This window comes from Mandrillus leucophaeus, unplaced genomic scaffold, assembly GCF_000951045.1.
Source record: "Mandrillus leucophaeus isolate KB7577 unplaced genomic scaffold, Mleu.le_1.0 Scaffold18, whole genome shotgun sequence".
Classification (NCBI taxonomy): domain Eukaryota; kingdom Metazoa; phylum Chordata; class Mammalia; order Primates; family Cercopithecidae; genus Mandrillus; species Mandrillus leucophaeus.
This window is the reverse complement of record NW_012101809.1, coordinates 3,571,224-3,578,407: the sequence shown is the minus strand read 5'-3', so window position 1 is coordinate 3,578,407 and position 7,184 is coordinate 3,571,224. Positions and strand designations below refer to the sequence as shown.

The window sequence follows — 7,184 nt, the reverse complement described above, 5'->3', positions numbered from 1 at the left end:
ACAAACAAACAAAAATATTTTTAACTAGTTTCCAGCAATTAGAAAACACAATGATTTAAATTTCCAGTTTCTCCTGAAAAATAGGGTGGTCATTCTGTGCCCGCATTCTAAAACAGTAACAATCTGTTGAAAAAGGAACAGTTGGCTCTTTTAAATAAGGGAATGGGTTGAGCATGGTGGTTCATTCCTATAATCCCAGCACTTTGGGAGGCCAAGGTGGTAGGATTGTTTGAGTCTAGGAGTTTGAAACCAGCCTGAGCAACATTGTGAGACCTTGTCTCTACAAAATATTAAAAAATTAGCTGGGCATGATGGCACACATCTGTAGTCCCAGCTACTTGGGAGGCTGAGGTGGCAAGATCACTTGAGCCCAGAGGTCAAGGCTGCAGTGAGCTGTGATTGCTCCTCTGCACTCCAGTCAGGGTGACAGAGCAAGACCCTGTCTCAATAAAAAGAAATTTAAAATGAAAGATAAAAAAAAATAAAGGCATGGGTTCTCCAGTACACCAGAGTCTCCACTAATCCTAATACATTCCCATGGGACTCAATTCACTCATTTACATTACCTGCCTGGCATTTAGGCATGTGAGCTTGTAGCCCCTGGTTTGTATGACTGGCAAACCATTACTTTGCCATCATACTTCCATACGACTATTGCATCTATGATAATTTCCACTACTACTAGAACAAATAATTACTTCTATGATCACTTCTATTATTACTGGGGTTCCAAATCAGCACATTGCTTTATTATATTTTCATTTAGTTAAACAACTGCAGTTGAACATACTGAAATATTAAAAAAAAAGAGTAACAGCTAAACAGTAGCCCATTATATTTACATAGCTCTTCCAGCCTGAGGATAAAATGTCAACAAAAACATACACCCTTAAATTCAATCCCACCATTAACCCAACAACAGAATCATTCTAATCAATCACACAGAGCCACAGGGATATAGAGTGTGATCAACCAATGAGAAGTGTCATACAAAGATTAGGGTGATCCTTGCAGTGAGTACTCTATAAATAGAGTCTCCTCAAAAGCAAGAGCTGTGTCTTCTTCCTCTCTAGCTGCCCACAGTAGCCAGTCTAAGTACCCTATCAATGAGGTTATTATGTAAAAGTGGCAGTCATCCTGACTTCTGGAACACAGGGAAATAAAATAGTAGTGGAACTTTGAGAACTCTGAGCTGAAACTGGGATTGGTGCCCGGCTACTGAGGAGATATGTCTATAACCTGAGTTCCCACTGTGCCAATGAGCATCACTGTCAAGACTGGAACACACTATCTATAAACACCATTAAAAAGAAGCTCAAATACAAGTTTAGAACTTGTATTTGAAGGATGAATTTTCTGATTTGTGGGTAGGAGTGGGAATTATTCCTATCTAGAAAATTATTCCTATCTAGAAATGATATTTAGGATTATAAAAAGAGAGAGAGAGAGAAAGAGAAAACGTTTTGATGCCTCTACAGTCACCCTCAGGCTCAATTGGGGATGACTGGATCCTGGATTGATCACACTGCCTACCCAGAGACTAGATTGTCTGTTATGCAAAGCATATCAACTCAACAGGGCAATGGCCCAAGTGAGCAAGGCAGGATCATCAGACCTGGGTACCCCCTGAGCTATGTCATTTCATTTGCTGCGTTCAACTACTTTTTTGGGGGCGGGGAGAGGGGAGGAATTCTACACTTAGATCAGCAAGTTAAAATGCAAATAGTTTCCTGTACCATTTCCATCCCACTAATTCTAAATCAACACACGTGAAGCATAAATAATGCCATCCCCCTTCTCCCAACACATACAAAAATTTCAATTTCATAAGGACAAAGGTAGGAAGGGTAAAGGGAAATTATGAAATTTCAATTTCATAAGGACAAAGGTAGGAAAAATTGAGCTGTCATTCCAAGATCCTAAATAGTTTTCTCTTCTAACACTATGACGTTTTGATCCTCCTTGTTACTACCTCATCATGCAAAAGTGCAAAGTGTTCCTGACTGCCAGGACCAAAAGCAGGCCACAAGTTCTGATCACATATTGAAACTAATCCCAGATAGAGATAACATTTATTGAGTGCCCACTACATACCAAAAGGCATTAGGTTGATCCTGCTCTTAACCTACTACTTGCTCTAGCTAGGTCACTGCACATATACGCTACTACTTTTAAGAAGTGCATTAACTGAGCAATCCCAAAGCAGACCTTTCCATTTGTATCCTCCACAGGGCCTAGAGTGCCTTGTATACCTGAATTAAAGGCATACAAGTTTCCACATTGTGCATTTAAAAACACCATCTACACTATTCCTTATTTCTAAAAGCATTCTTTACCCTTGGTGGACTTTTACAGCTTTACAACACAGTTTATCAAAGGTCATCACAGTGCCATAAACTACACTCTCTAGGGTTATGTTCCATCACTCACTCTGGGGCTCTGACCCTACAACTGGCTGAAAATCTCTCATGACTCTTTTTGCCCACTAAAAATAATAGGCCAACAATACCAAACTTTGCCATTACTCAAACACCTCTCTGCTCTCAGTCAAATACGTCATAATAGAGTGGTTTCCTTATGATTAAGCTTCATCTCCTTGGTGAAGAGAAGATCTGGGAGAGAAATGTCAACAAAAACATACACCAGAAAAGAATGTCTGTGAAAGATTGTATAAAGGAACAAATAGGCCCAGAAGATAGGTCTAGTGTTTATATACAGATCCAGACTGGCAGTTGAGCTGTCCTGTAAGAGGAAAGCCTTTTCATAGCCCAGTTCCCTGTGCTGCTATAACCTCAAGCCTTCCACACGTCCGTCTGGTGACAACCTGATTCTAGCGTGCACTAGTTCATCATTCAGTATAAATGAAGCAGTTCCTTTGTATTAATGAGGCAGTCACAAAGAAGTAGACGCTGTACAGAATCTAGAGAGAGACTTTCATATCTAAAGTCCGAAAACCCATAAAAGTAGACACAATGCTTCTTAGGTTTCCTTTCAGCTTTTGAGTACTGGGCTCTTTAGGATGCAGAAAGCGCTGGAAAAGAGAAGCTAAAGACTAGGTCAAGCATGGGAAAATAGATTTGGGCACCTGCAAAGGATCAGTAATGAGGGCAGAAATCGCCCCTCCTGCAGCAGGGGCCTGACCTTTGCCCCTGCTACCTTCCTGTTCCCTCCCACAACAACCCTTCCCTCGTCTTATTCCTGTTCGCTGCGTCCTTAGCCCACCCTGGCTCGCCCAATTTAAGGGCCCTTCCTCCTAATTCCCTATTGCGAAGTCAGGGCGGCCTTCACCACACCGGAACTCTAGGAAGAGACTTCGCTGACCTGTCAGCGGATCCAAAATGGCGGGGCCTAGTCCCAGGACCGGCAGCCGCTGCTCATGTCCAGCCCGCACCCTGGAGGCGTCTCCGAGCAGCTCTCCCAGCTCTGGTAGCAGATGGGAGAAGAGAAGGAGCCTGTTTCCTGGAAATTATGGCCGAAGTCAGGGTGGGACTGCACAGTCCGCCAGGATGAGTCGGCCGGGACGGGCAGCGGAGCCGGCTACCTTCCCTGTCAGCTCACTGACGTGGTAACTAGCCTCAGTCTAGCCCGCTGCCTGGTAACTGCGCGAGTCTTGCCGCATGCAGCCAATCATAGCTTTGCTCCATGAAAAGTAGCATTCCGACTATCCAATCGAATAAAGGAAATTGGCTTCAGGAGGCGGGTAGTGCCTCAAGAGGCGAGATTACTAGGGAAAGAAAGGGTAGGTTAGGGGACAACCAACGCATACGAGTACTCTCTGAGTGACAGTTTAGAAAACCAATAAAAAATGAGGAACTGTGCTGGGCGGCTAGAGAGGTGGAGTTAGGTAGAGTTCGGTTGCAGTGCGCGGTTTGGCAGTGGCTGCTGGGCGTTATGGGGAGGAAGGCTACAATTGGCTGGAAAGGGGCGGGGTCCGTTTTGAGAACTTGAGCGGGCATCCCTACTCCCCTGTCCACGTATTATCAAAGTTATCTGGGCCAAGACCATGCCCCTTGAGGAATCACTCCTTTTCGAGGCAGCTCTGGGCGCCCTTCATTCTAAAGTCCAGCGATGTATTCCACACCCTGCTCTCCTCGCCCTCTCGTCCACCTTCCCTGTTGTGGCTTCTCACAGTTGTGTCTGTCACGTCCCAGCTCTGTTTCAGCGTCTTCTGCACCATCCCCAACATCCAGAAATAGAGAAAATGGGACGTAGCAGAAGCCCTGGATATCTAATTTAAGTCTCTTCATTTTACATTATAGGAAACAGCCCCGGAGTGGAAGGCTGGGCCCATGTTCACATAACTAGTAAATAGCAGAGCAGAGAGACGAACCCCTGGGTCTCCTCACCCCCAGGCCAACTCTTTTCATCGCCTTTTGTCACCTCTTATGCCTTAGTATATCGGGCTTTGACTCCTGGTCTGCCTTTCATACCAAGCCTTGGACAGGCCTTATCCACCAGGCTAAATACACAGCTTAGCCCACCTCATCAGTGATAGGAAACAGAAGTCTTGTTTGCCTTAGAAACGCTAAGGGGCCTGAGGGTTGGATGCCCACCTGTTTTCACTGTCTTGCTCCCAGCTGCCTCCTCCCCTTGCAAGAGATGATAGAGGTCACTAAGCTATTTAGAATTACCCGTATTACCTGAAAGTGAGAATATGTGGGAAGAGGACAAGAGGATGGGTTTTCTCTAGCAGACTGAATCATGAAATTTCCAGCCTATTTGGGACACTAGAGACCCAGTGTCCCTGCAGACCTGGAGAAGCTGCTGGGAAGCAGTGAAAAAAAAAAAATTCTCTCCATACTTCCTCCCAATTATGGATGACCCAAGTCCAGGGAAGCTCCATAACTAACCACATAGGAATGTAGTCTCAAAACCAGACATCCAAAGACCATCCATGTGCTACGATGCTCTAGTTTTTGTTTGTTTGTTTTTTGTTTGTTTGTTTTGAGACAGAGTCTTGCTCTGTCATCCAGGATGGAGTGCAGTGGTATGATCTTGGCTCACTGCAACCTCCACCTCCTGGGTTCAAGTAATTCTCCTGCCTCAGCCTCCCAAGTAGCTGGGAGTACAGGCATCTGCCATCACACCCAGCTAATTTTTGTATTTTTAGTAGAGACGGGGTTTCACCATGTCGGACAGGCTGGTCTCGAACTCCTGACCTCAGGTGATCTGCCCGCCTTGGCCTCCCAAAGTGTTGAGATTACAGGCATGAGCTACCATGCCTGGCCACGATGCTGTAGTGTAAAACACCCATCAGACATCAGACCTGAAGAACCCCTTAATAACTCCCTACACCTGCACATTGGGCTTCTGGTCAGTGGGTCCAGCTGAGGATTTAGCCTCTATCACCTAAAGAGAGTCAGGGAAAGAGGATATACCATCATAGCACTTCTTTCCACATTACCTCAGAGCCATTTTCTTCTTCATTTGAAAACTGAGAGTTGGTGTCCTGGGCCTGTCTCAGATTGAGAGGTCCTGGAAAGCCAATTGGAAAATCCTCTAAGTGGGCCAAAACTTCCTGCTCGCCAATATCTACTTCTACCTACCTCCAGAAATTCATCATTCTAAAAGTATGTGATTGTGCAATAGAGATGGGGAGGAGAGAGAAGACAATTCCCTAGTCACTCCTAACCACTAATCATCATCTTACCAGGCAGAACATCTTCCTCATAGATTTCAGTGTGACATATTTATTGAGATTCTACATTATACCTGGGAATAACAGACATGGTCCTTACCATCCTAAATTGTATTCTCACAGCAGACAACACATAAGCTGATCCCTTCAATATGGTGGGTGGTGTAATAGAGGGTATACACAGAGGGTCATGGGAGCAAGAGGCTAACCTGAGAGTTCAGAAAAGGCTTCCCAGATAAAACAAGGCCTGAGTGGAACATTGGAGGAGTAGGAATTGACAATGCAAAGATGAGTTACTTTCACAGGAAGGGCCAAAGGTGTGCAGGAAACTAATAGGAAATTGGAGATGAAGACAGGGTCCAAAAGGTCTTGTATGCCAGAGTAGGGAGCTTCACCTTTATCCTAAGGGCAATAGGAGTCACTGAACAGTAAAGACATGACTGTTCAGATTTGCCTTAGGGGCATATTGTGTGATTGGGCTGGGGCTCTCAGGAGCATCCAAGCAACACAGCCTAACTGAAAGAAGAGAAGGAGCCTGTTTCCTGGAAATTGAGGCCTAAGTCAGGGAGAGCTGAAGTCACAGTCTGCTAGGAGTCTTGGTCATCTGTTACTTGGTCATCTGTCCTGTCCCTTGCAAATTCCTAACCAGCAGGCACCAAGGCTACACCTTGCCCACAGTACTTAACCTGGTACCACCAGCGGGAAACCAGCCCTGCTGAAGGAGGGAGAGCACAGCCCAAGCAAGACAAGGGTACAGACTGAAAGGCAATCGGTCCATGCCTTTGGAGTGCCCAGCCCAAGCCCTGAGATCCAGCAGGAACCTCCTCTTAATTGTTTTGCGTGGGGAGGGAAATGATAGTTATTTGTCCAAGTTCACTCAGTGATGGTGCAGTTCGTGGCGGCGTTGGAATACCACTTTGGTTTGTCTCATTCCAAACCCTGCTGTCTCCACGAAGTCACCTTCCTTGGAGAAGAAGGGGGAAATGAAGAGGAGGAAAGATACGAGGAAAAAGAGGAGCAGAGAGAAAGGGAAATGAGTCTTTTAAAGTGGCAGAGGAGGAAGGAGAATGGTAAACAGCAGGAGCGAAGCGGCTGAGGAGAAAGAAGAGGAAAGAAAGGCGAGACGTGGGAGGATTGGAACAGAGACAAAAGGGAGAGGAGAGACGGACAGCGACAAGTGGAGAAAATCGGCGAAACTTGAGCGGCAGAGAAGTCTGAGCGCTGAGACCCGGCGGCCCCGTGCGCCTTCCCAGCTGGCGCCGATCCACTTTGCTCCGGGTAGCGGCCCAGCCCTACTTCGCTGCCAGTCGATCCCTTTTACCCAGGACTACCGGGACCACTCTACTCTCTCCCGCTTGGCTCTGCCTAAGCGTCCTAGCCCGAGCGCGCTCTCTGCCACGTGGGGAGGGGCGCGGCCCAGTTGCTGAGGAGCGCTTCTGATTGGCCGGAGGGCGGGGTTCTTGGCGTCTCGCCGGCCAGACCCCTCCCTCATAGGCGGGGCTTGGAGATCCACAGCTGGAAAGGGCGGAGCCCCGGCAGCGCAGCT

At 46.6% G+C, this 7,184-nt stretch overlaps 1 protein-coding gene across 3 annotated transcripts in view; it reads right to left on the bottom strand.

The window, feature by feature from the left end:
- GBF1 (golgi brefeldin A resistant guanine nucleotide exchange factor 1) overlaps positions 1-3,605 on the bottom strand; it is a 157,305-nt gene extending 153,700 nt beyond the window's left edge. For all 3 annotated transcript variants that reach the window (XM_011977460.1, XM_011977459.1, XM_011977461.1), the window contains exon 1: positions 3,322-3,605. The gene's annotated coding sequence lies outside the window, so the exon portion shown is untranslated. The remainder of the gene's footprint in view (positions 1-3,321) is intronic.
- Between the last annotated feature and the right edge of the window lie 3,579 nt (positions 3,606-7,184).